Below are 18738 nucleotides of genomic sequence, written 5' to 3'. Positions count from 1 at the left end.
GAAGCAGATATAGCCTACTTAAAGAAAAGTTTGGTCAAGCCCAATTTTCCTTCCATAAACTTTTTGGATAGAAAATTTTCACCTCTGCCTGGCTGGGAATATTGTGGTTGATCTTGGGGAGGTCGTACCACACTTAGGGGGTGGAGTGAAGCAAGGCAGGGAGGTGATGGTATGAAAATCTAATGGGGCTGGGCAGATGAGGTTGGAAGCAATGCTGGAACAAAGGGAGGGCAAGCAAGAGAAGCTTGACTTTGTGTCTAAGTAAGGAGAGGACGGAATTTTGAAAGTGGTGTTAAAAATTACATTTGATGCGATCTCGGTGGGGAAGCCGGTGAAGGAGGCTTAGGGTCCTTTATGCCTTTCAAAGTCCTAATCTACAAAGCCCTTGTTGTGCTGGTTCCAGGTTATATCAGACCCTACCCTGCTGCCTTCAGCTCACCAAGGCAGTGGTGTTAGAAGGGGGCTACTCTAGCTGAAGTGTTCCTGGCTAAGAAACTTGGCTGAAGAAGGAAGGGGACTATGGCTTTTCTCAGTCGAGACACCCTGTATGGTAAAAACCTTGCCAGAGGAGTTCAGAATGGGTCCAGCTTCAAACACTGGACCCAACTCTTGGAGAAAGCCTTTCTCTTATTCAAGGCATCCCCTTGCTGAACAAATCCAAGGGAGACATAGAAAGAAACAAAATTCTTACACATTAGGAATATGGGAAAACCAAGAAAGTCATCTCCTTTTGGGATGGGCTTATCCTGGGGACTCTAGGCTACGTCTACCCTGCAGCCCTATTTTGAAATGAGATATATCAAAATGGCTACGGTGAAATATCTTATTTCAGAATAACACAACCACATGCAAAATGCGTTTTGAAATTGCATTTTCAGAGACAGCCCTGTTTTGAATTATTGCCATTAGGTGCCCATTATGGCTTATTTCGAATAGCACTATGCTGTGTCCTAACAGAACTGATTTCAAAATAGCGATTCTGGTAAGCCTCATTCTATCGCTGTTTCAAAATAGGCATTGTGCCTCATAGAGTGAGGCTTACTAGAATTGAAATAACTCACCTGCTATTTTGAAATGGTGTGTGCACCGTTGAGACCCATGCCCCCGTCATTTTGAAATACCTTGGCTGTACAGACAGTGCCTACGTGACGATGAGTAGATGCTAAGTTTGGAGTCACGTACAAATACTACAGATGCATGCTGTGGATGGATGCTGTGGCCTGGAAGAAGGAAGGAAGGGGAGAGGGTATGGATTGAAGGATGGAGGGAGAGGATTTGTTGAGCACAGTAGATTGCATTCGGGTAGGTTAACGTGCATAGCGAGACTCAGTAACTTTAGCTATTGTCCCTTCTCCACTTTACCATTCTGGTTGTTTTTCTTAAATGTCTGGATTATGAGGGCTCTGGGACAGGCCTACCTCTCCATAGGGGTTCGCGTGGTGCCCAGTCTAAAGGGGTTCCCTGCTCCCCGTGTAGGAGCTCTTGGGGTCCATTAGACCTGCTCCCAATTATATCTGCATTGGACGTCTGTAGGGATCTGGGGCGCTTGAGCAGGGCTGTTCTTTCGTAAGGGTGCCACGGCCGAGGGAGGTGCCGATGGAGCTGGGAGGTGAAAGCCAGGGAAAGGATCCGCAGTCCTAGCTCCTGCTGAGGAAGGGGGGTGGGGGAGGTGCTTGGTGGGAAAGGAGGTCGGGGAAAGAAAGAAGCATTTCTCTTTGGGAAACGTTTATGCCATCGACATCCGAGCGCCCAGCCCGCCTGCGTTCAGTGCCAGCCCGGATCCAGTGAGCGGGGGCAGGGTGCTGCTCTGTAGCTGCCGTGTAATTTATGATATGAGAGACCGCCATTGTCTGGGCCCATCCTGTATTTTTCTTAGGGCTCTGCCTCTCTTCCCAGACCCCTGCTGCGCGCTTGCTACTGTACCGTTGCTATGTGACATGCTCCCTACGCCGTCACTATGCGGGGGATGGCTGGGGAGGGGGGACGGCTGTGGCTAGGCCCATCTGGAACCTGAAGCCTACCTCCCCACAGACGAGACTGAACTTGGCCCCCAGGACGCCCAGAGGGCCTGGGAATGGGTCTTTGCATCCCCTCAAGTTCATGGCCACTGGAGGTCAATTGACAAGGGGAGGGGAGTTGGGCGTTCGACTCAATTCTCCCTTCTCCGCAGCCATTCAGCTCCGGCAGAGTCCTCGCTGCATACTGATCCCGCCGTCCCTTTCTCCTCCTGACATGTGCACACACAAATAAATTACCCCCACCGCGTGAGTGCGGAACAATCTGTCCCCTAAACTCTATTCATCTCCCGACAGGCCCCATTATTCCCCCGATTAAAGCTGCTGGAGTAGTTTGCAAGGGATACTGTTACTCTGTCAAACTGTAAATAAGACACTAAAAATAAAAGGGAGCTAGTGAGAGAGAGAGAGGAGAGAAAAGCTAGACTAATGCCTGCTGCTAGGGAAACCGAATGAATCCCTAATGACTGCTGTGTACAAACTGCAAATAATGAAGGGAAACTGACAAACGGACCCTGGTCTGTTTTCGACGGGCTGTTTGTTATGGAAGGCTCAATGAGAGCTTAGATTTAGAGCAGCAACATTGCCAGCAGGGACCCAGTCTTCCACGTTTCTCTTCCCCTCGCCCTTTATTCACCCGTTCATTGGGACATAAAAAAGTGGGGGCACTCGTATGCATTTTCTGCCTGCTGCTCGCAGAGGTGGCAGAGATGGGATCTTGACAGGTTTCCTTCCGTCCCACCTTTCCTTTCACTGCTGAGTTGCCCCAAATTCTGTCTCAGCCATGGCTTACACACCAGCTTCGCTTTCTGCCTGGGCTTGCGTCTCGTTGACTTGCGTGGGGCTAGTGCCTATGCTGAAATGCTGCTCCAAGTCTGAGTGGCTCATCGCAGTCCAGGACCATGGGAAGAGTTGTGCTGGCTGGTGCTGACTCTGGATTTGTTTTTGCTGATGTGCACTCATGGCACAATGTCTCTCAATTGTTGCCCTGAAATGCCTTTCCTGATAAACGGTCCCTGAATATTTTGCCCTCAGATATTCGTGTCCGTGTTTTGGTGCTTTCTCACTGATGGCTGCTGCCGCTTTCTTGATGCTTAGCTGGAGTGTCTTACACATGTGCTCTGAGTTTAATTCATCTCCAGATTTACATTGAGGAAGGAATTTTCTCCAGGCCAGGCAGGCTTTTTCTGGAGTTTTTTTGGCTTTTTCTAGAGTTATCATATTTGACCTCTCAGAAAAGAGGATATCTCTCAGAGGGAGTGTATCTGTATCAGTATCTACCAACTCACATTGTGTGAATGGATTAGATAGACTATAACATGTTAATACAACATGAGTTAGTAAATACTGATACAGATACACTCCCTCTTGGGATGTCCTCTTTTTTTTAATATGGTAACCCTAGATGCCTTTTGGCCACTTCTCAAAGGGAGTAAGACATCTGAATACCTCTAAGATCCAGATCTGTGACAGAAACTATACCTAAAATCTGCATTGCAGATTCCTCTTACATTTGGGAAGCCCGGGAGCATAGGGACAGCTTTACTTTTCAATGGTTTTACATTTTGTTAGTATGGATTTATAGTGAGATCAAGTGACCCATCTCTAGATTTGTAGGATGGTCTAGTTCAGTGCAGTGGTTCTCTGATTTTCTCATACCCATCTGCCCTTTAGCAGGGATCTAACCAGTGTGCCTACCTAGTGTTTAAGGCAACAGGCCTAGGAGACAGGAGAACTATTTATCCTCTCAGCTATGCTGGAGGTGAGTTGAGGTGGATTGCATTACGAAACCTACCCCGTTATAAAAAGCCTCTTGTGGATAAATAATTTTCTTCCACTGTGGGTGAATTTCAGTTCAGGACTTGGTTTCAGATTTAATTTTGAACCTCTTCTAGATTCTGATGGTGTTTAGGGCCGGGGGTTTTGTTTTAGAGTGATTTTGGATTGTTGTATAACCTACAAGCCGTTAGTATCTTTGCCTAAGCACAGAGAAAAGCAGTTGGCCCATTAGAAAGTGGAGGGTGCGTATTCTGCACGTCAGTTTCAGCAGAAGGCCTCAGAGATAGTTGTAAGGGGCATTTAGATGAGATCAATGACTCCATTGCAGTAGAAGCAATACAGATGCATAGTAAGAGACATTCCCCGCCCTGTGTACAGCCAAAATAGACAAGACAAAAGAAGCATTTTCATTTGTATATTGCAGGTGAGGATTGGATGCCTAGATACTTTTGGGGAACATGGCCCTGGAATGCCAATCCACTGTGTAACTGGCCAAAGACAATTAAGGGGATCTCAGGCTAGCTGTGGAAATTGGAACTGAGTTCTCCAAAGTCCCAGAGGTGTGCCAGTTCCACAGATCCATCCTTCATAAGGGTATAAGATCAGCTATATTACATCAGACCGACACAACAGGCCAGTGTCCTCTCTGACAGCAGCCCATGTGGGATGTTTCTGACCATCCAAGGTGCAGGGACACCCCAGCATGGAGTTGTATTCCTGACCATTTTGGTTACTAGCCATCGATAGAGAAGTTCGTGGAGGATGGATCCAATTCTTTATTTTTAAAACTCTTTGATATTACTTCTCTGGCTGCCGATCCACTGTGGATAGCTCCCTGAGCCAAACTGGGAGGAATGGAGTGACATAGACTGGGTTGGACCTTGTCAGCAAAGAGCACAGGGCAAAGCATAAAGGGGCTTTGAACCAGAGCAAGGGGTTCACTTGCGCGAAGGGCAAAGTCACTTTTTCAGGAAGATGAAAAATTTCAGTGGCCCTAATGACCCTTCTTTGGAAAATTTCTTTTAACTTTAAATGTCCAGCATGCGACTTGTTACTTTTGCCCAACACCTTTTGCTGTCTTCTACCCGAGCAAACGAGGGGAAGGGCTGGGATGCTGCCTGTTCTCAATCAGTCGCTTATTACACTCGTTTGGCACTGGCGTGAGTGAAGGGGGAGAGGCACAGGGCAGCAGTGAATCAGGACATGCGGGAACTATCACAAGATGAAGCAGTTTGTAGGTTTCACACAAGTTAGCAAGTCTGGGGACCCGGAGGGTTCACCCATAGTCTTTACCAGGACCTGCTAACTGGAGCAACTCTGCAGTTCTGAAAAAGTAACTGCTTGAATTCTAGAGAGAAATGTCTCCTGATGGCTTTTTTCAGCCTGTTTGCTAAGTGCCAGGGTTTGATACTCGTCTCATGTAAACTGGTTTCATAAGCATAAAAGCATGGATTTCAGTGGAATGACTCTGGATTTACGTTGGTGTGAGATGGGAATTTGGCTCCTTAATGCTTAGTACTTTTTAGATTTATGCTGTTTGGATTCTGATTTCATTCATACTGCTGCAAATTAGGGCCAACTCCATTGAAGTCTGAAGCTCTACCAGTGTAAATCTAATGCAAATGAAAGTTGTTTCCTGTCCATAGAATCATAGAACACTAGAAATGGGAAGGACCTTGAGGGGTCATCGATTCCAGGCCCCTGCCTCCTGCCCATAAAATAATGAAGTTCCACAACCCTTTTCTGTGGTAGGTCACTATTATTACTCTTGTTTTGCAGATGGGGGAACTGAGGCACAGAGGGGAGGCTCACAACTGCTCAAGATGCATGGCGGATCCTGGGATAAGACCTGCGTTCTGCTTCTGTAAGCCTGTCTACTTGCCCAATGGTGGGGATTGGGGGGGGGACAGATTTGGGGCTGGGGGGTAAAGCTTGGGGTAGGGGGGCAGATCTGGGAGCTGAAGGTAGAGGTGGGTAAAGCCTGGAGATGGGGTGGAGGCTGAGTGGGGGGAGCCTGGGAATGGGGTTCTGCAAAATTATTTTGTGTTTAAAAGGGTTCCGTGGGCAAATACAACTGGGAAGTGCTGCCTTAGGCTTTGCAATGCGTGTGCAAGACTGAATGTAAAATGCTACCTGAGCTGAATGTGCAAGTGCATCTGTCTTGCATGGGGTAAATTATTGCACAAACAGCAGGAACTAGAGAATCGGGTTCCCTGTATTAGGCTCAGACCTTCCCTCTGAGCACTGTAAGTGTTACAGACCAAACTGTTCACCCACCTCTGAAATGTTTTTGCTTCTGGGGTAGAGCCTTGGCAGATGCATAACAATGTACAGTAACAAAAAGTGAAGTGGAAAGACAGGATCAGTTGCAACTGCTGAAGTTGTTTATGTAGATGGCATGTAATCACCTATGCTAGATTTTGTACCTTGTATGAAAGACTAAAGTAAAAGTTAAAATGAGGCAGTCTGATTCTTAAAACCTGCCTCCAGCTTTGTGCCTATAATCAGTTGTGTGTACAAATCTGTGAGCAACCAATGGCTTTAGACTTCTAAATTATTATTATGGCACCACCTAGATGTGCCAGATCAGATCATGGCCTGTTATACTGCATGCACACACATTAAAAGACAGATTCTGCCTTAAAGAGCCTGAAATCTAAGTAGTCAAGACAAAAAGAGAGGAAATATCATCATCATCCTTGTTTATATAGGTGGGGGAAGTTAGACCCAGGGAAAACATTAAGTGACTTGCCCAAAGTGTTGCAGCAGCCTGTGGCAGGGCCAGGAATTCCACCCACAGCTGCTAAGTGCCAGCTCAACTCTTTAACGTCTCAAATACCTGAGACCAGGTCTACACTAGAACTGAAAGTTGAGCCTAGAGACGCAATTACAGCTATGGCAATTGAATAGCTGGAATCGACTTATCTAGCATCGGGGCTGGGCTCACTGAGGGAGGTCAACGGGAGAAACTCTCCCGTCAACTTCCCTCACTCCTCATGAGAACAAGGAGTACAGTGGTCGACTGTCGAACCCTGATGGCTCCATTTCACACATCTCCCCTAAGACACGGGGGGAAGCTGAGAAGGTTGACCCTGACTGGGTTGATCTCCTGGTAAGTGTAGATGGATCCTGAGTGTACCAACAGCTCATATAGCTTGATGCTTGCAGAACAGTACCTGCAGTTGAACTAGGCCTGCACAATTCATTGTTCTTGCAAAACCTGAAACTCCTATAAAACTCAGGCCCTACAATTCCACAGTTGGTTTGGGTCGATTTAGCATTGATTTGTCTTTTCTCAGTGAATCCAGACCTTGTTTTGGTGGTGATCAACTTTTTCCCAATGTGTTTCTTAGGAAGGAACCTTTCTTGGTTTTATTTTGCTTTCGTACTGAAATGCCTCAAGACTTGAAAGAGACTTTCCTAGGGCAATTCTTACGCTTGGTGGCATGTGTGGACTTCCAAGCTATGTCTACACGTGAAGCCTACATCGAAGTAGCTTATTTCGATGAATAACGTCTGCACGTCCTCCAGGGCTGGCAACGTCGACGTTCAACATCGACGTTGCGCAGCACCACATCGAAATAGGTGCTGTGAGGGAATGTCTACACGCCAAAGTAGCACACATCAAAATAAGGGTGCCAGGCACAGCTGCAGACAGGGTCACAGGGCGGACTCAACAGCAAGCCGCTCCCTTAAAGGGCCCCTCCCAGACACAGTTGCACTAAACAACACAAGATCCACAGAGCCGACAACTGGTTGCAGACCCTGTGCATGCAGCATGGATCCCCAGCTGCCGCAGCAGCAGCCAGAAGCCCTGGGCTAAGGGCTGCTGCACATGGTGACCATAGAGCCCCGCAGGGGCTGGAGAGAGCATCTCTCAACCCCTCAGCTGATGGCCACCATGGCGGACCCCGCTATTTCGATGTTGTGGGACGCGGATTGTCTACACGTGCCCTACTTCGATGTTCAACTTCGAAGTAGGGCGCTATTCCCATCCCCTCATGGGGTTAGCGGCTTCGACGTCTCGCCACCTAACGTCGATGTTAACATCGAAATAGCACCCAACACGTGTAGCCGTGACGGGCGCTATTTTGAAGTTCGTGCTGCTACTTCGAAGTAGCGTGCACGTGTAGACACGGCTCCAAGCAGCAGCATGTAGTGGGGAAACTTAGTTGACTCAAAGAAATCCCAGAGGAGCAAGTTAGATAAAAAAACCTGATATTCGGTGTCCTGTACAATCCACTAATCCCTGATCCAAGGCACTTTGCAGCAATGTTTCCAACTTCCATGATCCCTGATTCTTTTCTTAAAGCCCCAGCTCCTGGACTCAGGTGATTAGTGGAGAATCTCAGCTTCTGGTGGAGGTTTTTTCAAAGTCAGCTTGTAGCTCCTGTGATTACAAAGAAACACAACCCAGGAAGGCTCCAGTATTGCAGGGCAAGTAAAAAGAACCCTCCTTTTTTTTTTCCCCTCATGATCTCATGATTTGAAAGCTGATCCCAGGATTTTTTGGGGGCTAAATGCATGCAGTTTGCAATACACATAGAAAAATGAAGACCCTTCCCCCAGCGTCCATTGTTTTTTGGAAGATTCTTTTATTATAAGAATGACCAAGAGAGACCCTAACCCAGCTCAGGGCCCCCATTGTGCTTGTCTCTGTACAAACACACCGTGTCCGTGGGCTGTGATCTTTATAACCTAAGGCCCTGCACCTGGAGGAACTTGCACATGTGGCTAACTTCCTGGACTGTGAATGGTCCCTTGGAAATCACATGGGTGATATTCTGTATCAGGTGCAGGTCTGTGCTGGATCAGGGCCTAAATAGGCAGCATGGGAAAGAAAGGTTGTCCTCCCTATTTGATAGACTGTGGAGGGATTGACCTAAACAGGCAGATAGATGCTCCTCCATGGATTAAGTGCCTAACTCCTGTTGATTCCAATATGTCATTAAACTCCTAAATGCCTCTGAAAATCCAGCTCTGAGGCCTTGATCCACAAAAGGACTTTGGTGCCTGACTCCCAGAGAGGATTAGAAACATAAAAATGACAGTGCTGGGTCAGATCAAAGGTCCATCAAGCTCAGTGTTCCATCTTCTGACGGTGGCCAATGTGAGGTGCCCCAGAGGGATGAACAGAACAGAGCATCTCCAAGCGATCCATCACCTGTCGCCCATTCCCACCTTCTGGCAGAGAGTAGGGACACCATCCTGGGCTAATAGCCATTGATGGATCTGTCCTCCATGAATTTATCTAGTGCTTTTTTGAACCCTCCTATAATCTTGGCCTTCATAACGTGCTGGCAGTGAGTTCCACCGGCGGACAGTGAGCTGTGTGAAGAACTAGTTTCTGTTGTTTATTTGAATCACCCATTCATTTCATTGGGTGGATCCCTAGTTCTTGTGTTAGGAGAAGGAGTAAAGAACATTTCCTTATTTACTGTCTCCACCCTCACTGCGATTTTATAGACACCTATCCTATCCCTGCTTGGTCATCTCTTTTCTAAGCTGCAAAGTCCCTAGTAACTTCTCCTCCTATAGGAGCTGTTGCATATGCCTAATTATTTTTCAGTTACTCTTCTGGACCCTTGGCCTTTCCAACACATCCTTTTTGAGGTGGGCGACCACAGCTGCAAGCAGTGTTCTGAATGAGTGTGTGCCATGAACTGACAGAACAGAGCTAAATACCCAGCTCCCTGACAGGAGCAGGGCTGGAGGCACATGTCCCTCTCCTTGGCAACTCCCCTTGGTTAGCTTAGGCAGCACCCTGTATCACATGCTGGCTTTTGGGGACCCCTTTCTGAAGCCCAGTGGGTAGTGATCAATGTCTGGTTGGGGTTGGTTTCAAGTGGAGTGCCCCAAGGATCAGTTCTAGGGCCGGTATTGTTCAGCATCTTTATTAAAGACCTGGGTGAGGGGTTGGATTGCACCCGCAACAAATTTGTGGATGACACTAAGCTAGGGGGACAGGCAGATACATTGGAGGGTAGGGATAGGGTCCAGAGTGACCTAGATAAATTGGACAATTGGGCCAAAACAAATCTGATGAAGTTCAACAAGGACAAGTGCAGAGCCTGCACTTGGGATGGAAGAACCCCAACCATTGTTACAGGCTGGGGACCAACTGGCTAAGCAGCAGTGCAGTAGTAAAGGACCTGGGGATTACAGTAGACGAGAGGCTGGATATGACTCAACAGTGTGCCCTTGGAGCCAAGAAGGCTAACAGCATATTGGAGTACATTAGGAAGAGCATTTCCAGCAGATCTAGAGAAGTTATTGTACTCCTCTATTTGGCACTCGTGAGGCCTCATCTGGAGTATTGCGTGCAGTTCTGGGCCCCTCCAGTATAGAAAGGATGTCAATGCATTGGACAGGGTCCAGCAGAGGGCAACAAAAATGATTAGGGGGCTGGAGCACATGACCTATGAGGAGAGGCTGAGGGATTTGGGCTTATTTAGTTTACAGAAGAGAAGAGTAAAGGGAGATTTGGTAGCAGCATTCAGCTTCCTGAAGGGGGGGCTCTAAAGAGGACGAAGAGAGGCTGTTCTCAGTAGTGAGGGACGGCAGAACAAGGAGCAATGGTCTCAAGCTACAGAGTGGGAGGTGTGGATTGGATATTAGGAAAAACTGTTTCAGCAGGAGAATGGTGAAGCACTGGAAAGCATTACCGAGAGAAGTGGTGGAATCTCCATCCTTAGAGGTTTTTAAGTCTGGGCTTGACAAAGTCTTAGCTGGGATTATTTAGTTGGGGTTGATCCTGCTTTAGGCATGGGGCGGGACTCGATCTCCGTAGGTCCCTTCCAGCCCTATGATTCTAGGTTTGTGGGCAGTGTTCCCTCTAATTTTTTCTACCAGGAGTAGAATAAATTTTGTTATGTGCACTGAAGTGTGTGCAGATGTGCACCACCAATAGAAACACATTCTGCTAGCTGCGGGCAGCTGGGGGCACTCTGCTAATCAGCTGGGCAGCACCTGAATCTCTCCTGGGTGGCTGCCCAAGTTCTCAGCTTAGAGGGAACATTGCTTGTGGATGGGGAGGTTTCTAAAAGTCAGGTATCTTTGGGCATTAGAGACTTTCCCAGGAAGTATGTAGGTGTGTTAGAGATTGACCCCAGATCTTGAAAGACCAATCCAGTGCTTTAACCACTAGCCTACCCTTCCTTTTAAAGGTCTGGTCCTATTCTATGCTTAGGGTTAGTGTCTTTTACTATTTTTATTTGTAACACCCTGTTTCAAACAACCGTTCCCAACAGTGGCTAAATCCAAGAGGAGCTCACAGCAAATACACACACCCCAACCTGTCTTCAGGTAGATTTCCCAAGTAAATGAACATTTTTGTTATGCCCCCTTTTTAAAAGCAGGTTGAAGCACCTCCTTATTCTGTCATGGGCAAGCTGGGTAAAGTCATGTCTACATTACCTGGAAGATCGACCCCCACCCCCCAGGGCCTGGAAGGGAAGTGTGGTGTCAACCCGCAAAGTTGACCCATTAGGGTCAGCAGTCAACCCCTGTACTCCTAACTCTTGCGAGGAGTAAGGGGGGTGAATTTCTTCCATGAGGATGGCCAGGTAAGTCGATTGCAGATATATTGATTCTAGCTATGCAACTGCTGAAGCTATAATTGCATATCTGCAGTCGACTTACCTGCCTAGTGTAGACCTAGCCTAAGACGTTCATTTGAATAAACAGGCACATGGCATGCATGACACCCACCCCTGCAAAGCCTAACTCCACCTCTTCACCAGAAGACTTGGGGGTTGATGTTCCATATACCATAAAGTAAAGTAATTAAGAATTACTACTTGCCATGACTTCAAACAGAGTAACTGCAGGAAATAAGCCATTTCTTTATAATTAGTGGGATTTCCTCTGCCTCAGCTGGAGGATTGATTATTATTTTTTTTAATCTGCTCACATGCTTTTGATTTCTGTTCTCTGCTCCCTCGTACCAGCCGCTTCCACGCCCTGCTCCTTCTGAGAAAGCTCTTGCAAAGGAGATTTTGGAGAAGCGTGACCTGGGCCGAGGTCTAGGATTTTCTCTGTTTGTATAACTTTTTGGGAAAGGCCTCAAAATAATAATAAAATCAGCATATCTTCAGATCAGAATGTTTGCATTCTGCCCAGTGGTATTATCATCCCATATATATATTATAGTAGAAGTGAGCAAACATTTTACGTCGGGCTCCACCTTTTGTCCCAGCCATTAGCTGGGTCCCCTCAACCTGTTTAATGTCATCCAGACTGATGGAAATTTTGGTTATGTTCATATATATATATATATATATATAAAAGAAAAAAACCCTTCATCATATGTAAGAAAATAAGTATGTAGCATGTAAAAACTTTAGTAATCGATATACAAATGTGAATACACACACATAAAAACAGTAATATATTTCAACAATTTTAATTAGATGGACGAGCCTGACTACCCAGCAGCCAGTGTGCTGTGCACCCCTGAGGAGCCTGCCTCCCACTTTGTGCACCCCTGTGTTATGAGACCTAGGCTACGTCTACATGTGCACGCTACATCGAAATAGCTTATTTCGATGTAGCGACATCAAAATAGTCTATTTCGATGAATAACATCTACACGTCCTCCAGGGCTGGCAACGTCGACGTTCAACTTCGATGTTGGGCAGCACCACATCGAAATAGGCGCTGCAAGGGAACCTCTACACGCCAAAGTAGCACACATTGAAATAAGGGTGCCAGGAACAGCTGCAGACAGGGTCACAGGGCGGACTCAACAGCAAGCTGCTCCCTTAAAGGGCCCCTCCCAGGCACAGTTGCACTAAACAACACAAGATCCACAGAGCCGACAACTGGTTGCAGACCCTGTGCATGCAGCATGGATCCCCAGCTGCTGCAGCAGCAGCCAGAAGCCCTGGGCTAAGGGCTGCTGCACACGGTGACCACAGAGCCCCGCAGGGGCTGGAGAGAGAGCGTTTCTCAACCCTTCAGCTGATGGCCGCCATGGCAGACCCCGCTATTTCGATGTTGCGGGACGCGGATCGTCTACATGTGCCCTACTTCGACGTTCAACTTCGAAGTAGGGCGCTATTCCCATCCCCTCATGGGGTTAGCGACTTCGACGTCTCGCCGCCTAATGTCGATTTCAACTTCGAATTAGCGCCCAACATGTGTAGCCGTGACGGGCGCTATTTCGAAGTTGGCGCCGCTACTTCGAAGTAGCGTGCACGTGTAGACGCGGCCCTACTGCACATAGCTCTGCATTGTCCCACATGTCAGCATGGGTCCCAAAGGCTAAATTTTGCTGTCAGCATAAATCTAGTGTCATCCTGGTAACCTCAGTGAATTTACTCCATATTCGCCCCAGAGTAGCAGAGATCAGAATCTGAGCTCTTGTCTGCCAAACATGGCAATCAGCTGCATAAGCCATAAGACAACAAAGTGACTGATGTGGGAGGAATTTGTTTACAGGGCTTTTGTCAAGTCAATAAAGCCCTAAATGCAAGTTCTGGTGACAGTTATCACTGGTTCTACAAAAGTAATCAGAAATGAGGTCCCTGCTTTGCTAGGTGCTAGAAGCATGTAGAGAATGGAAAGGGCGTTTCATGGAATATTTTGAAATTGTTTTTTGTCCCATTATGAACACACCCTCCACATTTCAAAATTATTGAATGGAAATTCAAGGGAAAAAAATCACTTCAGAGCAGGCAAAATGATTCATTTCTATTTTGACTTGTACAAATTTCTATTTTGACTTGTACAAATACGATCCTGTGATAGCTTTTTCTAAAATAATTTCGTATTATAGTCTAAGTGAAAAGTCACTCTCAGAGGAAAAAAATAAATCCCATTTCTGTTTGTGTTCAAAGTATTTTGTCTCTTCTCTACCGCACACCCACCACCAATGAAATTTCTGTGGATTTTACACTGTTTGCCAAGTATTCTGCGTTTTGGCAGAACTGCATCATCCAATGGAAAATACGTCCCATGATGTTTTCCTGTCCAGCTGTTCTGAGGGCTGCCTGTGTCCAAAGGAAAGGAAGATGATCTCTGCTCAATGCATTTACAGTTCAACTAGTCAAAGGATTCATACATACCCAGTTTTACAGAGGCACAGAGCCATTAAGTATCTTTCCCAACGTCAGAAAGTGACTCAGATGGAGTTGGAAACTGACCACTTATCTGCCGGCACCACCCCTGTAGGGTTAGTTTAAGAGGAGTATTTGCAAAGCAGCATGACCCAGAGGCTAGTGAGATGGACTAGGAGACTTGGGTTCTGTTTCTGCCTCTGGCCTGCTGTGGAAGTCCTGCTGCCACTCGTTGCCTCAGTTTCCCTTCTTGTGCTTTGTATTGTAAGCTCTTTGGGGAAGGGCTCCCTTATCATCATCAATAACCGTGGGCTCAGCACCCATTGGTGTCTGATGCCTCTCTCGCTATTTCCTTCCATCTGTCCCTGTCCGGTGCAGAGCGGCTTAGTTTCTGTAACTAACTCCACGCCAATGTACTATAGCATCTACCCATTCTCTGTGGGGTCTGCCTCTCCTATTCGACCCGTCCATTATGCCGAGTACCAGGGTCTTGATTTTTCGTTCGTCGTTCATTCTGCAAATATGTCCAAAGAGTTGTAGCTTCCGTTTTATAACCTTCTGCAGCAGGTTCTCTTTCGGCTGTGTCTTTCTATAGAATTCCTCATTGGTGACCTTCTGCATCCATCCTATTCTCAGAATCTTTCTATAACAACTCCTTTCGAATGCCAACATTCTTCTTTTTGAATCGTTCGTTATCACCCGTCTCACATCCGTACAACATGTTGGTGAATGCACACGTTTTCAAGATGCTCAGCTTCATTCTTAAGCTAATTGCTTTGCTTTTCCAGATCTTATCCATCACCTTCAAACTCGCTCTTGCTTTTGCTATTCCAGTTGCTATTGCCTTCTTACAGTCTAGATCATATGTTATGTTGCTCCCCAGATATGTGAACTTCTTTACATTTTCTAATTCAGCGACACTGATCCTCCTCCCTATTTCCTTATCTCCAAATAACATTGTTTTTGTTTTACTGGTGTTCATAATCAGTCCATACCACTTCCCTTCTTCGTTTAACACCTGCACCATTTTTGCTAGCTTCTCCTCGTCTTAATGATATCTATATCATCCGTGAACCTGCAGTTGTTAATTCTTTTCCCGTGCACAGATATCCCTTTTACCTCTTCCTTGATCTTGTCCGTCACTCTCTCCAGATGTGTGATGAAGATACTTGAAGATATTGGATCTCCTTGTCTCATAATGGCTCCCTCCCCCTCTGCATATAGCTGGTGCCCAGCACAATGGCATTTCATCACTATTGCACTAGAAAACAATAAGTGGAATTAGTATTTTCAACCAATGCATGATTTACTCTTAATAGTCACAAAAGTCATCATTTATTAGTCATATTCATAGAAAGTAAATTTTCTGTTTGGACCAGGCACCTGCTTCCAATCAGGTGACCTGATACCACCCGATGTGACCTCAGCATCCCAACAAAACATTTGGACTATTGAACTGCGACAAGTTGAACCTTTCTAATCTGACACCCTTGAGACCTGATTGATGCTGGACAAAAGAATTTGTCAGACCTCAGGAGGTCAATATTGTCTAGCACATGACCAACACTTCCATTGCTTACTGGGCTCTTAGAAGATGTGTAGGAGGTACATTACAGCTAAATAACAGCACAGAACAGAGAGCCAGGCTGTAAACAAACTTTAGAGGACTGAGGGAAACTTGGCCACACCCATGATAAGTGGACATCTGGCTGGCTAAAATCATGCTGGATTACGGATGTTACTGGACGAGAGAGTTCTGGATGAGAGAGGTTCAACCTGTACCGTGACCCGATCCAGGATGAGACTTACTCATGGGAAATTCTTCAGTGCTGAGGAATTTGCAGGGGGAAGAAAAGGCAAAATGCAGGGAATGCATTCATCATTGCAAGCCCGGCTCTGGGAGGGTACAATCAGTGAGCGAGCTCCAGGTCTCTGTGGCAGGATGCTGGCTGGGGGCAGAGTCCACACAAGCTGTATTTTTAACAGGTGCCAACTGGAGATGCTCTCAGTGAGGTCACCAGACCCAAGCTTTGTGCGTCTGTTCCCATCATGCTGTCATTGGAGCTACATTGGTCATATGTGCCCAGCTGAAATTCACTGTACTTCCGTGGCTGTGTGAGGGAGCTGCTAGCTAGGCTGTTCTTTGGCCATCCCTATCAACCATGGAGAGGTTCTCTTGGCCAACCTTGCACAGGCTGTTGTGGAAGGCTGGTATGATTTGGCCAGCTGAGGCCATGTGTATGAGTGTCCAGTGGCTGTAGGGCTTGGAGGGAATGAGTTGTCGTCATGGTTAAAGCACTGGACTGGAACTCTGGTGATCTTTTGTCCCCATCCCATGCTCCTGGCATGATCTTGGGCAAGCCACTTTCAGTGCTTCATTTTTACAACTGTAAAAAGGGGATCATAATTTCCCCACCCCTTGTCTACTTGGGCTTCCAGGGCTGTTGAATGATGTGAGTGTACAGCAGCTAGCGCAATGGGGATTTAGTGGAGCCTTTGGATGATTTCTGCCAGGAGCATGGAATAGCACTGTGAGACGGGCATAGGACGAGCCTCGTTCTAGGGTGGTGAATGGATTTTGCTTCACAATCAGTCCAGGCTTGCAGGGTCTGAGTCTGCAGGTGGGATTCCATAGGTAAGTACATAAAGTAGCAGGTTAGTATGCCCATGGCAAGCCTTTTTCCTGTCTGGAACGGTGTCGAACACAGATTATATAATTAGGGAGCCGGTGAATATGTAACTGTACAATTATGCAAATGATGATCAAAATCACTGTTTTCAGCAGAAATGCCCAAGATCAAGACAGAAGCTTCATGCAACCTCAATTTAATCTGGTCATGCAGGAGAGGGAAGGTCTTAATATATGACCCAACCTCATGCCTGCCTCAGTTTAGCGAGGGTGAGGGGCAGGGGAAGACAGCAATGATTTAGCATGCGAAGCAAGCTACTGCGCATGGATGGATAGGGGAAAAAATAGCCTTGAGATCCTTTGAGTGTATTGGTAAAACTTTTTTTTAATGGAAGTGTTGATACTTAGAGCATTTTTGGTTTTTCTCTTTCTGCTTTGCAGGTGAAGGATGCAAGGCTGAAAGAAAGAGTTGAATCATCAAAGCAAGAAAGAGCAGCAAACTCCAAAAAAACCCTGGAAATCGGCGTTAATTGCTTCTGAATGTCTCTGTCTGAAAAAATTATCAAATTGATGTCGTGCTTTTTTTGACAGCCTGTCTGTTACATTTTTTTTAAATATTCATGCACGGAAATCTAATTACTAGGCAAATTTAATGATAATGAAATGAAGGCACTTCAGCGGAAAACATGGGGACCGGTGCATGTTTTCTCAGCCTCTGTCTTGTTCAGAATTTTTTTTTATGACTGCCTTTCTTGTACTTAAAAAAAAAAAAAAAAATTGCCAAAAATAAAACTTGGATTGCTGAAAATGTTTTGTAGCAGCTTCATTTATAACAACAGGGAAATTGCGAGGTGATTAAAGGAGTTTTGCAAAGATCAAATGAGACTAACCGAATCAGACCAGGCAGATGAAATAGTACTAGATTTGCATGAAGACGGCACTTTGAGACTTCCACTGTGATGAAATTACTTGTTCTATGTGGTGGGTAGACCCATAATAAGTGGCAGGCAGCCTATTTTAGGGTACACCTTCACTACCTGGAAGATCAACCTGGTCAATGTTGATCTTCCATGGTTTGATTTTGCACGTCTAGCGGTGACATGCGAAATTGAGCTATCTGGGGTCAGCAGTCGACCCCTGTACTCAATATAGCTAGCAGAAAGGGAGGTCGATGGGTGGGTTTTTCCCATCACCCTCCCTTTGTGAGGTAAATCGCTTGTAGATAAGTCAACTCTAGCTACGCAATTGCCTTAGCTAGAATTGTGTATCTACAATCGACTTTAATGTCTAGCGTAGACCTGGCCTTAGTTACTTTTATGGACCCTTGTTCCCTTTAGCATATTTATCTTTACAACTCTGTTGCTATCATCTGTTGTTGTACAGATGGGGAAAAGGAGGCCTGGAGAGGCTAAGGCCTAGATCATCAAAGAGATTGAGGTGCCTGACTCCCACTGAAATCAATCAATGGAATTTAGGCACCTAAAAGCCATGGAAGAACCAAGCCTAGCTGATGTGTGAAAAGTCATATGAGAGGCCTGCAGCAGGGCCAGGTCTCAAATGCTGGCCTCCCAAGTCTGAGGCTGCTTCTCTAGTTGCTGACCCGTCCTTCCTCCCATCCAGTCCCTGCATCTAAGAACATTCATTCTAAAGAAGGAGGAGGGAAAAAGCAAGGCTTAGAGTAGTTCACCCAAGACTGCGTCTCAGGTCAGTTTCAGACATGGGAGAGAGCACGTGTCTTGGTCCCTAACCACTATGCCACACTGCTCCAATGTACTGTCATCTTAGCAGAAGAGCTACTGGATATTTCCGTGACAACATTTACTTTGCAACAAGGAATCCTCCCATGGAGGTCCTGTGTTCAGAATTCCCTGGCTTCCGCCAAGTCACATGGTACCAGTATCAGAGGGGTAGCCATGTTAGTCTGGATCTGCAACAGCAACGAAGGGTCCTGTGGCACCTTATAGACTAACAGAAAAGTTTCAAGCATGAGCTTTCGTGAGCAAAGACTCACTTCATCAGATGCTGGTCGTGGAAATCTGCTCTGCTCACCTGGCCCTGCAGATTTCCATGACCAGCATCTGATGAAGTGAGTCTTTGCTCACGAAAGCTCACGCTCAAAACTTTTCTGTTAGTCTATAAGGTGCCACAGGACCCTTCGTTGATGGTACCGGTAGGCAGCTCCAGTTGCACAATGCCTTACAGTGGCTAGCATCCTGAGATGCAGGTTGGTTTGAGAATTACATTAATAATAGAGGAG

General features: G+C 46.3%; 1 long non-coding RNA gene across 2 annotated transcripts in view; it reads left to right on the top strand.

The window, feature by feature from the left end:
* LOC142003498 (uncharacterized) overlaps window positions 1-17148 on the top strand; it is a 59169-nt gene extending 42021 nt beyond the window's left edge. For both annotated transcript variants that reach the window (XR_012642846.1, XR_012642845.1), the window contains exons 3-4: window positions 5574-5658; window positions 16923-17148. This is a non-coding gene — a long non-coding RNA (uncharacterized LOC142003498). The remainder of the gene's footprint in view (window positions 1-5573; window positions 5659-16922) is intronic.
* Window positions 17149-18738: the final 1590 nt, after the last annotated feature.

This window comes from Carettochelys insculpta, chromosome 30, assembly GCF_033958435.1.
Source record: "Carettochelys insculpta isolate YL-2023 chromosome 30, ASM3395843v1, whole genome shotgun sequence".
NCBI classification, from domain to species: Eukaryota; Metazoa; Chordata; order Testudines; family Carettochelyidae; genus Carettochelys; species Carettochelys insculpta.
The sequence above is the reverse complement of the archived record's forward strand: the minus strand, read 5'-3'. Positions and strand labels throughout refer to the sequence as shown.